Below are 16,229 nucleotides of genomic sequence, written 5' to 3'. Positions count from 1 at the left end.
ACATTAATTGGACAAAAAATTGATACCAAAGATATAGGGGTTAGCAATTTGCAATAGTCGGTTTCTTTTTAGTTTATTAATTTGATTCTCTGAAATAATTATGAAGATAATTTTATATTATGATCACATTGTTAATCATTTAGGATTAAGAGAAAGATAAATATTTATCAGCTCTATATAAATTATACCAAATGAAAAAAATCATTATATATAAGAATTATAAATTAAATTATATATAAGTTATCTAAGAGTAAATATTATAGTTATTCAATTATATAGAGTAATATTTGTTGTGTAAGTGATTTTTTTATGCAGGAGAGCAATCAAGATGTTGCAGTATGGATGGTGTCGTTTTTTTTTTATTAAGTCAAAAAGGAAGTAAAATTCAAAAAATTTAACCAGTGAAGTCATATGTTCGACTTGTTTAACCAAAAGGAATAAATAATTATTTATAAAAAATAATTTTTATATACTTTTATATTTAATTAGTTGAATTGTCGGTTAAATCCTGATCAGCCAATACAATTGATCCTACTCCGATTTTTAATGTCATTTGGATAGAATAACTAATCGGATTTTGGTTTAACTAATTCAACGAGTCAGTCCGTTTCCATTTTGTAATCACCAATATTGGTGAGATTGCATTATTGGGGATGAGATATATATTATTAATATTACATGTCAAATTCCACCAAAGATTGAATCCAATTTAACCATGCCAATAGTAATATGGTTGATGCCATTGGTAAGTGTTGAACTCAAAAACGTAAGTACAAATTGGTGTCTAGATGAGGTGTTGTTGATGTTGGCTGCTAATTCTATTGCTATTTATCCTTCAAAATCAAGATTCATTACATTGCCCATGTCATCTTAAGAACCCCACTTGGCATGCCAACAAGGCCTAGCTAGAAGCAGCTTATGATAAAATAGAACCTAATAATGGAACTTAAAATGGGAAATCCACTAACACTACATAGGATAGGATAGGAAATAATGAAGAAGAAACATTGAAGAATGCCAATCCTGACTAAGGGTGTGCATTCCGCTCAAACCGAATCAAATTATAAACGTCCTCTCTTAGAGCATCCACAGTCGTTAGACTGTTTTTGAGTCTGATGAGTATGCCACATCAGCTTTCCATTAAACTCAAATTTATTATACAATCTCTCACAATGGTTAGACTTATAAAGTAAACTGACAAATGACCCACTGCTAACTACATACTATTTTCTTTATAAAAAAACATATTATGTTTATATATATTTTTGCAAAGTTATGTATAAATAATTATGTATAAATTATAAATTATTTTTAAAAAATATTATAACCGCTAAAATTTTACAACGGCTACTAAACGTGAGCATTCGGTCGGTTCGCTATATAAAAATTAAAGGTGGATAAAATAAAAATTACATAGACTTAACATTACATAAAATATAAATTCTAAATTATTTTATATGTTAGATATAAATTTGTTTTCAAAAATATCTTATATAAAATAAAAATTGATTAAATAAAATTCAAGAAAAATTTACTATATATAAAATGGTAATATTAAATAGTAAAAATATTAAACTATGTTAATTATTTAAAAGTAAATTTTTAAATGTTTTAAATATTATTTAATTAATAAAAATTTACATTAAAAAACCATATAGAAATTACTAATTAAATGTGTTAAACATTATTTAATTAATAAAAAAACAAAAAAAAAAATAGTGGGGTCCATAATTGAGTACCAACCGCTCAATTCTCATTGAGTCTTTCCCCTAGCTACACAATGGGAAAGACTCAATGTTAACCGGTTATTAACCGGTAAGAGCATCCCACTGTGGATGCTCTTATAAAATCGAGTCAAATTGAAATATTTTAAATGGAAATTTTAAAATGAATTAAATTGGTTAGTGTTGTCGGTTTTTCAGCATGGTTCACTTATATTGGTTTGATTTACAATAAACTTAATAAAATGAAACTGAATTAAAAAAATCAGAAAAAGCAAAGACTATTCATGTCAAGTTAAATTTATAACATTAAACCGAACTAAATTAAATTTATCAGTTCGGTTTGGTTCAATTTTTATACATCCTAATCTTATATTTTTTCTGAAAAAGAAGTTAAAAAAGCGAATGTCAACAATCAACACCAGCATTACCTAAAAAAACCAAAAACTATTTTATAGGATGATTAGATCATCTACAATTATAAATATTGATAAAATTAATTAATATATATTTAAAATTACTAGTTTACATGAATAAAAAAATCATTCTGATTAAGCAATTTTATGATTTTTGTTAATTATCCAAGCTACAAATAGTCAAAAAACAGTATAAATCATAAAATAAAATTTATTTTCAGTCCTTTAACTTATTTTTGTAATAAATTAGTCCTTAATTTAAAAAAAGACACCCAATAAAAATTAAGAAACTTATAGATGTTTTTTTTATATTTTTTTACTTTACTATGATTATTATTTTCAAAGAATTTAAACTAATTTGTCATAAAAGTATTTTATTTAATTTTTATTAATTATATTATTTATTTATTTTTAAAAAATAATTCTTAATTCTGATGCACTATGGTTTATAGAAAAGAGCAAAAGCTCCACTATGGTAAGCAGTTGGACAAATAGCTGCTTGAAGCTGCTCATACCTGAATTCTGCAAGTCCACCTTCGTGGTCGTTGGGGGCTAAATGAAGCTTTAATTATTTAAAGTGATAAGACTTTGAGTTTCAATTTCAATACTTTGACGTGGGCCTTTTTCAAGATGGAATTATTTTATTCAACTTATAGAAAAATAAGATCATATTTTGAAATTCAATGGCCTACGTATAATTTCCGCCAACTTGTGCCTAATAATTTTTGAAGGATCTGATACTAGTTGAAAATATTTGTTTTAGATTTGTACATAAATTCCAAAAGATTTGTCATTTTTGTTAGTGCAATAACGTAATAAATACTGATTTTCAGCCATTTTTCTTTTGTTAGGTCTATAAACACATTCTAAAAGAATAAGTTAGGATCAAATCCTCTTGCCAATTTAAGTTTCTTTGTGCTTTCCAAACAAAAAGAGCTGCTGCCTTCTATGGTTTATATAAAATAGCAATGCTCAAGTTGATAGTTGGAACTCGGATTCATATCAAAGAATTAGAAGGAAGAATACGAAAATAGAATTTGATCAATACGATTTAGGATTTTATCAAAATAATTAGAAAAATATGCACCGACCAGTAAACAGAAAGATCGTATTGTGACATGGTACTATCCTACCCTAAGAAACACAAAAACTTTGACAAAGATAGTGTTTTCTGTTTTCAAATTTTTTAGAAACGGAAAACTCAAACAAATAATCATCCGAAACTTTCTGCCCATTTTGATTATACATTTAAATATTTAAATTATCTACAACAAATTTTATTATTTTATTTTTGTTAAATTGTATCATAAAATAATAAAATATTAATTTTAATTATAATTACCATAAGTTTAGATATTTTTAGATGAATGGGTTTCACAAGACGTGACAATAAGAAAAGGCTTAATCACCAAAAATACCCCGACCTTTTAACCCCTTTTTATTTCCACCCTGACGTTGCAATTTTTCTATATCACCCTAACTCGCACCTTTCATTTCCAATTCCACCCTAAAAAACTAAATTGGCCTTTTTTTACTAGAAAAATGCCAGTTTGATCCTTCATTTTTAATTTATTTTCGGAAAAATATTTAGTATACTAAAAGTGAAGGATCAAATTGACATTATTTCACTAAAAGTGAAGGATCATATTGGCATTTTTTCTAGTAAAAAGGGGCCAATTTAATTTTTTAGGGTGGAATTGGAAATGAAAGGTGCGAATTAGAGTGATATAGACAAAATTGCAACGTCAGGATGCAAGTGAAAAGGGGTTAAAAAATCGGGTTTTTTTTGGTGATTAAACCAAAAGAAAACAAAAAAAAAAGAGCTCAGCAGCACCAGTTATCATATTTGAATAAGACAATAGTGATGGACCCTTCCATCACCAAGGCGCAGTTATCTTCATAGCTCAATGCGGATCGAACCCTGGCTTGCACTTGCACATCGTGATATAAGCCTACCATCAGACCACTTGAGATTTGATGTCATTGTATCTTAGTTTTGTTCAATCGTACATTATGAAATCAACAAAATTCATTATGCATCTTCCGAAAATAATTGAAAAGTTTATATACAAATTAAAATCGAAACGACAGCAATCTGTCGGACTATTTGAACTAAAGAGGTAAAACGAACTAAAATACTAAATTCATAAAGTAAAATAAAATTTTATCAACTTTTGTATCTTTCCATTCAATTAAATGTACCGCCCTGTGGCGCGGTCCTCGTCTCTTCTTAAATAAACTCTAACTATAAATTTAAATAATTTTTTTAATCAGTTTTTAAATTTGTAATTCGGAATTATAAAAGCTCATTTTATTTTTTTTGGGTCAATTAGACCAAACATTTGTATTTTCGGGTCAAATAAATTCATTTTAACTTTTTGAATCAACCAAATCCTTAAATTTATATTTCAAGATCAAATAAGTTCCCATTTGAACTATAGATTTTTGAGGTTAATTGGTCTAAATTGAAAAAGTTGCGGATCTAATTGACCTAAAAATTAAAATTTCAGATTATTCCGTTCCATGAACCATACATAACCTTAGAGAAAAACAGATGGATTTTTAGAGCGAAATAAGTAAGATAAAATTATATCAAATCTCTAAAAATCTAAAAAGTTTATGTTAGTAATCCATCTTTTTAGCTAATACTCCCTCCGTCCCATAAAGATAGAAAAAGTACCACCTTTTTTTGTCCCATAAAAATAGAAAAAGTAAAATTAGTTAAGTCAAAAATTATCAAAGAAAAATTATTGCACACAACCGTTGCGCCATGTCATTCGTGTAACAAACCAATTATGCGTTAGCCATGTGGAAAATTGAATGATAAAAAAAATAAGTAATCATTAAAAGATTCTCTATCGCAAATGCTTATTGGCTTGATGTAAAAATGACGTGGCGCAACGGTTGCATGGAATAAATACTCATTATCAAAATACCCCTACATGCTTATCATAAAATATTAAATGCATATTTTGAAAAGATAAACAAATGAGTTGTAAGTGCTATAATTAGTAGAGTGACTTTGGGAAATGTACATAACTAATAAAGTATAAAGGGTAATTTAGACAAATTATCACAAATTACCTACAAATAACTATTTTCTTAATTCTTGTAAAATGGGTACTTTTTCTATCTTTACGGGACGGAGGGAGTAGTTTTAAAAACTACTGAACTTTTTTTTTTTGGATAGCATCCAGTCAATCTTATCATATTTTATATTTTTAACTTTCAATAACTCCCTAAAACATCAAATTGAACTATTTTCACTTGGATAATGGTGCTCAAAATCGCAAATAAATGATATATAAAACAATTTATTAAGTGTTAAATAAAGTTCGAATTCAAAGTAAATTGACCAAACTAGTTAACTAAATATTATTTGATGCCAAATATACCGCAATTTTTAAATCTCGCCAATTTTCCAACTTTTTTTTGATAAATCAATTTTCCAACTTTATAGCCAAATATACTACAATCTTTCTTTGTTTCAATTTTGTTAGAGATATTGCCAAAATAAAATTATTTACTCTAACTTTAATGTTGTTGCCAATTATACCATAATTTTTAAATCTTGACAATTTAATATATCATTTTTAAATTTTTTGTCAAATATATCTACAACTTATTTATAGCTGACATGGTCTAAAATTGTATACGCCACGTATGATAAATTTTGTACATGTACACGCCACATAAGTTCCAAACGAGTTATGGGTATATTTGATAAAGATCGAAATAATGTGGGCCAAATTAGAAAAATTTAAAGATTGTAGTATATTTGGTAAAAACACTAAAATTGTAAGTAGAAAAGTTCATTTTGCCAAATATAAAATTTGAAGCAACACCACCTTGAAATGGTTGTGAAAAAATGGCGCATTTTTTTTGAAATGAGGAAACCAGGCTTAGCAAAGCCTCATCTCCTCGAATGGAAACACTCTTAGCTACTGGTCGGGGTAAGATCCTGAAACTTGAAATAGTAATAAAGCATTATAATTTGAATTTAAAATCAGCTGAATCCTTGCCTTTTCTTCTTAATTTTATAGTTTGAATTAGCATTTTCTAATTTTTAATTCCGTTGGGTGATTAAGTTGATTTTCAGTACCTATAATGGCAACACATTTAGTTTACCAATTCCTAATTTCATGACCTAAGCCTGAATTTTTGGATGTGTTTTATAGCATTATACATTCTTGATCTTGACTGAGATACACAATTAGTTACTGAATTTAGAGTTCTTTGTTTTCTAGTTTCATCATTCACCCTGCTCATCAAGAATTAATAAGGATGTAAGACCTGTATTTGTAACATTAAATAACAATCGAATAGGTCCATTACCAGCTTATCACTTTTAAAATTATTTTGATTTATCAATTTAAGTTTTTATAGTTATGTAAAATAATATTTTGTTACAGTTATTTTGTTAAAATTAATAGTTTTATAATGACTTAAAGTTATCTAATAGATTACTTAGTTTCGCCTTGCAAAAACCCCCGGGGTATTTATCATGTCCATTGCTTAAAATTCAGCACTTAATTATTAGTTCTATAGAAAGTCATTATATGTCTAATTTAAACTTCACTGCATAATTCACCTCAATGATCAGTTCAGGAAATAGTTATCGAATTTCTCTAACAGGCTGATAAGTGTACTACACTACTACTAGCAATGTCTTATGTTATGCCAATGCATCTGGCTATCATTCTTCTCTCAGGGAGGAGTTTGCATGTGAACAAACATTTAGGGCTGTCCTTGTTGGTACTTGTTAGAACATCAACCTTCGACGCGAAAGCAATTTGCTTAAAGAGTTCTGAGGCTCTAGTTCTTCCAGGAAGATACTATCCTCTATAGTGCCCCCTTTTGCATATAGTCTCACTGAAAATTATAGGACTTAATCTAAATTTCCCACTAGAGGTAGACAGTTCAGAGATAATAAATCTATTGCTGGAGTTTAGATACCAAATTTGAGCTTTCAATCCAAGTTAATGGCTACTCAGGGTATCCATGAGACTCAGTGGTCAGATCTTGTTTCCTCTGTGATTCAGTTAGCATTCTTATCCTTGGTTCCTCTATGATTCAGGTGCATTCCTTCCACTTGCTCGCTGATGATATTTTATTGTATACAACCGAGTTATATACAGATAAGTACTTTGTTAGTGAGATGGCTACTCAGTGGCTATCCATGAGATGCAGCAGTCAAATCTTGTATCCTCCGTAATTCAGTGAGCATTCTTATCCTTGGTTCAATATTTTTTTGCACAATTTTAGTGTTTTGTTCAAGTCAATAACTTTTATTTTTGAAACTTATATGGTTCTTTGCGTGCAAGATCTTTGTGTTTTATGGTTTTTTTTTTAATAAAATCTTGCACATATAGAATAAATTGTCTCCTTCGTTGTTTAGATACTAATTGCAGCATCATTATGATACTGCAGCCTAAAGCCTTGGGCATAGACAATATACTAGGCTTTGATTGGCCGGCATCTTGAAGAAATGATTCGAGCGCTTAATTCCTTTATTTGTTGGGTGTGCTTGATGATGATGCTTGACTTCACCAGTTGGATCTCAAGCAGCAGAGATCCTACTAGTATGCCACAAACACTTACTGTTAAAATATTGTATTATTAAGCATCTTATTGAGTCTTATATCACTGTTATAACCTCGATGCATGGATAGTTTGGCAATTGTGCTTTGAATGAGATAAACATCAACTCTTGTGTTTTTCTCTTTCAAGTAAATAAATTGAGAAAGATGAGTAAGTGCATTGAAGTTAGACTTCACCATTTGGATGTCAAATAGGAGAGATTACACTACTATGCCACAAACACTTGCTGTTAAAAATTTGCAATCTTTAAGCTTCTTATAGCATTCTATATCACTATTTTGATCTTGATGCATGGATAGCTTGTTAATGGTGGTTTGAATGCAATGAAAATGGTTAGATAATCTTTTATGTTTTTCTTCTTCTTTGAAGTAAATATGGTTTAGAGAAATGACCAAATGCAGGAAAACCTTGTATTCTAGTATATATGTAATGAAGCTCTTCTATTTTCAATTTGATATTTTGTTACTTAACACAAAAGTGGACGTGTGGAAATCTCTTCTCTTTAGTACTCCTTCCGATTATCTCGAGAATATACATTGAATAAATGTATCAAATTGAACTTGCTTCTGTCTGTTCCTTGAGAAAAGTCGACCTTGTAATGTATGGTTCAGAACAGGGCATTTCAGGCTTATGATGGATGAGTTTCCAGTGGCTGTATGCCCTGGCAGTTGCAATGGCCTTTCTTTCCATTGAGAAAAGAAAAAGAAAAAAGAAGGTAACATAATTTTCATTTCTCCTTTGTCAGGCTCCTTCTCTTCTATTCCCTACAATGTTTTCCCTTTTTATTCATGTTTTGCTATAATTATCTGGTTCATTATGACTGAATCTATGAGTTATTTTTCGGTTTTTATTCAAAGTTATGTAAATGCTCGACTTCTGTTACTTATGATTAAGTTGCTGATTATGAATGTTTTGTCAGGATCCATTGATTTCAAAAATAATATCATCTTCCCACCAACTTGGATGTTCTGAGGAGATCATTACCAATGTTGCTGTTCTCTCCCTTCAGGTAGCACTTTCAGATCCATTGCTGTTCTCTCCCTTCATGTTTTGATAAGTATTTCTTCGTACTTCCAGGTCGACCTTGTTACTTACCTACATGTTTACCAAGGGTTTTTTTCATTCTGGAAAATTGTCACATAGGTGTCATAAGAACTTCATAAATTACCAAGCCATAGTGTGAGCGCATATGCTTTTAATGATCATAAACTTTAAAATTATTTTAAATTACCAAGCCATGTTGGCTTTAGTAATTATGCTGAGGTCATTTAGTTTACTACTTTATTCTGCAGAAGAAGGATCTTGAAGTAATAAAGCACCTCAGAAGAATAGCTCTGAGGTTGAAAAACTACCCATTTAATTTTGGCTTGGTTATAAAGACAACTATGTTGAATGAATATTTAGAATACATTGCTTAAAAAATAATCCATTGATAAATCACTGTCGATAACAACTACTGATTGTTATGTAAGAAAAGTCACATAACAACTACTGCTTGTCAAAATAAAAAAAAACACAACTATTAACTAGGTTGAATCCAACAACTTCGACTCTGTTCCCAAACATTGGGTGAAAAATAATCCATTGATAAATCACTGTCGAAAGTATGATATTTACTTGTATCAAGTGAATAGAATATCATTCTGTCAAGTTTGTCGAATCTTGGAAAGTATATCTTGTTCTCCATTCCTGAAATTTTTGCCACCATAGAGAAGCATGATGAATTATTAACGAACAGCATGTGATGTCCCAAACTTTTAACTTCGATCCAAGTCTTCTTACACCGATCCAATCGAAAAACTAGCACGTTTCTTCCCAATTGACCCATAAAAACGGAGAGAATCTCTTTATCACATTCTAAAAGATAGTTACGCTCAGAATCTAAGCAAGGGCTATGAGGTTTGATAAGAACCTTCCACTGACAACTATCTTCTTTGATTCTAAATGTGGCTAATCTTCCTTTTTTATCTAAAAAATAGAACAAGTCATTTTGAAAAACTGGAGTATTGTTGCTTGGAATAAAATCTTTACCTATGAAATGGCGATTCCATCTATTATCCGCCATACAAAAATATAAGATAGAGTAGCCATCTTCCATGAGATCTGTAATGCCAACAAATGAGCACTTGGAGGAAGTTGGTGGGTATGAAAATCCCATGGTGTGCAAGAAACCTAAGACAGTTCTGTCAGGAAGTTGGTGAACAATCTTTTTGAAAGGATTGTAGCAGAAAACATGTTCTACGCCTTTCGTCATAAGCAGCCATCCATCCTTGGAGAAAACGATTGTGCTATCCGACAGTGAGTCTGGAATTGCATCTTCCATATAATATGTTTCAGTCCTCTTCATGTCGATGAGGTTGATAGTTCCACTTTTGAAAAACATGAAGCATGGATAAAACATTTGACTGCTTTGTAAACCTATACCATTGGCTGTCCAGTGAGGCGGAGGAGTTACCGACTGAAAATTCTTGCAAACTCGACGGAAGCATGTATAATCGAATAGGAAAAGGCGTTCCCAAACAAGTGCTAGCACTTCCAATGGCAAATCAGTGATTATACTTTCTCCGTCTTCTTCTGCTCTTTGCTCGATGAATGAATTTTCTTCTGCATAATCTGTATTAAGCTCCTCTTGTTCAACTCTAATATGATGGCGAAGTACTTTGCGTTCCTGATCCAATTTGAAATCTTCCGGCATCATCCAATGCTGTACAGATTCTTGCTTTATTACATCCTTGCAATTCACATAAGTTGATCTACGTTGTTTTTCCAAGTTATAGCAAAGCACCTTCTCATCTGCGATGTAGTAAATGCATCCTGCTTCAATTCCTTTAAGATCGTCACTTACTGAACACGACGTTGAGTAGTCGTAGCTCAAAAATAAAGCTCTATCCTCTAAACTTTCCACCTCTAACCACTCCATTTTAGAGAAATCCAATTTAAAAACATCTACATCTTCAATCTCTGTCCAGCTTTTTCCACGAAAGTACAAATTTACGTACAAAAGTTGACCACATGATTCCACCATAAAATATATAGGATACAATATTTCGCGAGTTTGTGGTAGTTTTAGTTCTAAATCTTGTAGAAAAAACTCATCTGTATGGCTGATCTCGATCATGTAGATCTTTTCGAAATAAAAAGTGGCAGCATATAATATCCCATCACACATACAGATATGTTCAAAACCAGCTTCACCTTCAAAATCATGTGTTGTCCAGCTATGATCTTGAGGTCCACAGAACACTATGCGCATATGCAAATTGTCAACAAGAATTAACTTGCTTTGGGGATGAGTCGGCGGTAGAGTGAGAATGGCTTTGCGTGAATTTATATCGGGTTGAAGGAAGGGTAGTTTGATGGTTTCAAGAGAGACTGGATTCCACAAACAATATTGACTTTCATTATCTTCCAAGAGTGACCAGCCGAAATAACTCCCCAGGATGGACTTATGGTGCAATTCTGTAATATTTCGAGAGTGATTTGCGTTGGTTTCTAAATTGTAAAAAGTTTGATTTTCTGCATTTTTGCAATCGATCAAAACAAGCCAAGGGGTTGTTGCAGGCGAAGGAAACGGAATCCTTAAATTCTCTGCTACATCACAAACTTCCTTGTTCTTGACTTTACTGCATCTTCGTACCATGTTGCTTGTCCGTAGGTATAAAAGGCAGACAAGAATTTGTAGTTTTGTTATTATGAAGTAGCAGCTGGTTTGTCTATATTTATACTAGGCTAGTTTGAATATTAGTGTCACGATAGGATTTCAATTCCTCCAAGTTTTAACCTAAAAGTATTAACCTAAAATAAGAATTTTATTTAATTGAATTAGGAAATACATTAAAGTTATAATTGAATTAGGATAGACTCTGAGTAAACCTTAATAGAAAGAAAATAATCAATCGAATTGCAGGCATCTCATCTCATCTCATGGTGTTGCGTGTAGTTTAATCCAACCATGTAGTTCTAATTTGGGGTGTGTAGAAACCGAACCGAAACCGAAAAATGACCAGTTCGGTTCTCAATTTTATGATCTTTTAAACATTTCGGTTTCTGTTCGGTTTTAAATTTTAGAAAACCAAAAACCCAACATATATAAATTTATCATTAATTTTTATAACTTTTTTAAAAAATTATACTATTTTGTTTTATATTTAACTGCTATCGTGTATAAGACATTATAATTTGACTTAATTTTTATTGTTTAATTTAACATTTTTTATTTATTTTTTAATTATTTATGAGTTAAATTTTAAAAAAGAAGATTTTTTTTCCTATTTTGGTAAAACCGAACCAATTTTTATTTTTGTTAAAATTAGGTGTGGCTTTTAAAATTTTAAAAAATTGATCGGTTTTGATAATTTTATTCTCGAACCTAAAAACTGAATGGACACCCCTAGTTTCAACTCCATCAATAAACCCCTTTTAAACCATGCAACACTACATCAAAAACATAGAATTGATCAAATTTATAAAAATTTAGAAACATAAAGGCTTCTTAATTTTTTTTATAGATACTGTCCAGACCTGAGAATTTGTGTTGCATGAGTTTCTCCAGTCTGTAATTCGATTGATTACAGACTTTATAAAATAGGGATTAAAATGTTAGCTTCAGCAGCTAGTTTCGTCAAGTAATTATGATATTTCTCTTGCCTTGTATTTAACAATGTATCTCTAACTGAGTTTTAAACAATTAAAAAAACATTTATGATATTTATCGGAGAGTAAATACTTCATGCAACAAATGAGTCATGTCAATATATAACATATTTCTCCATGGTGCGGTCTGTTGTTGATATCAGCTTCCTCCATTTTTTTCAACAAAGCGTAATCGAAAACAACACTTTTTTTAAATTTTAATAATTCCAATCACAAAATTTTGGATTTTGAAAAACATCTTATGAAATTCATTTCTTTTAGATTGGAAGACCTCAAAATCTTGTTCACAATGACAAAATGGTGCTATAACTTGACTGACTAAAATTTGCTCCCAAGTGAAAATAAAATTTTCTTGGCATGAAAATAATTATGATGTGGTACTTGTGTTTATTTTAATTTTTTTGATAGATTGGTACTTGTGTTTATTAATAGAATCTTTAGTTGGATTTAACTTGCAGGGATGACATTACAGAATCTTTAGTTAGATATACTAGCTTTTATTTTAGAGCAAATTATGCTGAAATTTCTAAGGTATAATATAATTAACAGTTTGATATTTGTAATTTCAAAATTTTATTTAAAAGTCCCTTAATCTTAATTTTGTTAATTATTAGGTCCCTTTGTTAATTTTGACATTTACTTTTAAACGATTTGGTACTCCATCTTTAATTTCGTAAACGATTTGGTCCCTAACTTTTAATTTTATTAAATAATTTGGTACTTCACTTTTAAACAATTTGATATCTCGGTTTCAATTCCGTTAAACGACTTGGTCCCCCAAATTAACAAAAGGTTTTCTCAGTTAACGAAATTAAAACTGAGTGACTTTTGAAACAAGAAGTGCCAAGTTTTCAATTATAGTATAACTCAGGAATCTCAACGTCATTTGCATTTTATTTTAATAAGTGATTATTCCGGTCGTTAATTTTATGGACCGGACTAGTATAAATCAAATTTTATATATTTTGATCATTTGATTTACTAGTATTCTTCAAAATTCGATCAATTTCATCTATATATGCAATTTTAAAGCATATGGCAAGCAACCGTTTGTTTAATATTTTAGTCAATACTAAATATTTTTTGTATAATTTCTTCTGTGAACTCCAATTTTTTATATTTAATATATTTGCGGTTACTTTTCACGCACTCTAAAAATACACAAGTTGATATGATCAGACTTTCTTCAAAAAAATTGTGAATTAAATTGTTAAGCTAGACCAAGTTTGATTTATATAAATTTGTTCCATAAATTTAAGAAAGGAACGACCCATTGCCTTTATTTTAATTGTTATGGTTGATGTTTTTTAGGCACAATGTGGAAAAGTTTCTTGCTGGAATAAAGTTTGAAGTAATTGCGATATGTTCATTGATGGTAAATTGTTTAATCCATGGAAAGTTTGAATCAAATTTCTTATGATAGCAATTGAGAAACAATAATCAAATGCTATAATTGTTATTAATCGATGTTAGTTTTATATGACACCAACATGTTAAATGCATACAAATATTGGTTTTCGAACAAAGGATCAATTTACCCCCTTACGAAATATCAAAAAGTCATTTTGAATGATTTTGGATCAAACAGACCCCCAACTATGTCAAAGTGCATTAAATCGGCCATTGTTCCATCCTCGCCCATTCTCGATCTGCATTTGAAACACACTCTCCTGGTTAAAAGTCAAAAATAGTCCTTACTATTTTAAAAAATTACAAATTAATACCTAAACAATAAAAAATTAACACTTTAATTTTTTTTTTACAAAAATTTCTCCTCCTCAGCTCCTCGTCAGGGGAGGAGCACTGCTCCTCACCTGAGGAGCTGTTGCTCCTCAACGAGGAGCTCTCTGGTGCTCCTCGTCCAAGGAGCATTGCTCCGCCGTGAAAGGAGCAGACCCATCTGGGTCTGCTCCTTCAACGAAAATAAAATAAAAAAATTCAGTTTAAAAAAAATCCGGTGAAAAAAATATTCCGACAACGGTTTTCGGTGTGAGTGGAGGGTTAAATTGACTTAGTTTTACATATTTTAAGAGGGGAGGGGAGGGTGATAACTCACTTTTTTTGGGTGTTTTTAATACAAAAATACAAATTGCGGGTTAGTTTGACCCAAAAGCCTTTAAAATGACTCTTATGATAGTTCGTGCCAAATTAAGGCGGTGCATTGATCCTTTGTTCGTTGATTTTCATATGCTAAATCTTTTAAAATTGCTGAAGATGATGAATTCTTGATTATTAACAGTGCAGTTAACCTATTAACTTTTGTAGTGTGAGTTAAGTAAGAATTTCTCTAACATATAAGCAAGAGGACATGAACAGATCACCAGCTTACAATGGATGGAAAACAAAGCCAAATTACAATTTTGTCATCTCTCCTTATGTTTGTCATATCCGCGACATAAACACTTATGCATCCCCTCAATGAAGAATTCTTATTGAAGTATCACAACGAATGGTTGGCTCTACATGGACGTCTCTACAAAGATGCAGATGAGAAGCAGAACAACACATGGTGTTTAAGGAGAATGTTCGACATATAGAAGCTTTTAACAATGGCGTCCACCGCGGATACAAGCTTGGTGTGAACAAGTTTCTGATATTTCTGATGACGAATTCCGCTCTATACATCACAGTTATATGAATCAAATTCTTCAGAACCATCAATATTTTCCAATAACTGTTAATATAAACATTTGTTAATATAAATGTGATTGAGAGCCCGTGAGATGGCTCGTAATTGATGAGCTCAATTAAGAGCTCACGAGCTTGCTCCTATATTAACCCGATTATAAAATTGCGAGATGGCATGTATATGAGTTTGATTAAAAACTTGTGAGCTAGCTTGTCTATGAGCTCAATTGGGAGCTCAAAATCGAGCTCGTAGTATGTAAAGTTGATTATTTGCTCAAAAACTGATTTAATAATAGAAAAATTATTCTTGTTTAAATAATATGTATTATCTCTCAAATAATTTTTGTGCATTTTCATTAAAAATAATTAATTTATTTTAATTAAAATTGTATATTTTCTAAAGATGATTAGAGATCGAGCTAAGCTCGTTTCATACGTAAGATGCTTAACAAGTCCAGTATGAGCCCAGTCCATATTCAATCATCTGCGTGCTAAACGAGCTAAGCTCGAACTTGGCTCGTTTAGCATTTGTATAAGGGTTTCTTTATATAAAAATTGTTTTTCTGCAATATTTACTTTTTACTATATCCATTTGAAATCTTTATGTTACATATCAATTTTTTTTATATATACTAAAAATTTAGGCTAATAATCACCATGGCCCCTGATTTTTGAGGGTTTAATTACAAAACCCCCTGATATTTAAAAATGATCACAAAATTCCCTGATTTTTGTGGCGGCGCTCACAAAATCTCCTAAACTCCAAATATGACCAAAATATTCTTGCCATCGTCTTTTTCAGTTAATTGTCATTCTTAAAAAAAAAAGATGGCGCCACGTCAGCAAAATACCTTAAAATTTTCAAACACCCAAAATACCCCTAATTTAATTTAGAAAAAAATAAAAAAACCAAACCAATCCAATTTAATCTAAACCATTCGATTAACCCAGCAACCGACCCAACCACCACTCCCACCCAACCACCCGCCACCCAAGCACCGCCTGAAAATTTTTCGGCCATCTTCTCCGATTTGAAGATGACCGGAAAATTTTCCGGTCATATTCTACGTGGATGTGTTCTTGAGGAACATATTCTGCAGATCTGTTCCTTAAGAACAGATCCATGGCGGATCAGTTCATGATCTGTTCCTTTTTTGATGACATATTTTCTTTCCGGTCATCATTAACTCGGAGAAATTGACTGAAAAAG

At 30.8% G+C, this 16,229-nt stretch overlaps 1 long non-coding RNA gene and 1 other non-coding gene across 4 annotated transcripts; one reads left to right on the top strand and one right to left on the bottom strand.

Moving 5' to 3' along the window:
• Nucleotides 1–3,957: 3,957 nt before the first annotated feature.
• On the bottom strand, nt 3,958–4,043 carry LOC126676054 (small nucleolar RNA snoR114). The gene has a single exon (XR_007640229.1). It is a non-coding gene; the product is annotated as a small nucleolar RNA snoR114 (small nucleolar RNA).
• Nucleotides 4,044–5,969: 1,926 nt separating this feature from the next.
• Nucleotides 5,970–15,182, top strand: LOC126673554 (uncharacterized). Of its 3 annotated transcripts, none has more exons than XR_008790265.1 (6): nt 5,970–6,090; nt 7,266–7,356; nt 7,568–7,719; nt 8,350–8,453; nt 8,658–8,747; nt 13,703–15,182. It is a non-coding gene; the product is annotated as an uncharacterized LOC126673554 (long non-coding RNA). The 3 variants fall into 3 exon arrangements; XR_008790264.1 differs by having other exon boundaries at nt 7,215–7,356; XR_007639319.2 differs by having other exon boundaries at nt 5,970–7,356.
• The last annotated feature ends 1,047 nt before the right edge of the window (nt 15,183–16,229 follow it).

Source organism: Mercurialis annua, linkage group LG3, assembly GCF_937616625.2.
Source record: "Mercurialis annua linkage group LG3, ddMerAnnu1.2, whole genome shotgun sequence".
NCBI lineage: Eukaryota > Viridiplantae > Streptophyta > Magnoliopsida > Malpighiales > Euphorbiaceae > Mercurialis > Mercurialis annua.
The sequence above is the reverse complement of the archived record's forward strand: the minus strand, read 5'-3'. Positions and strand labels throughout refer to the sequence as shown.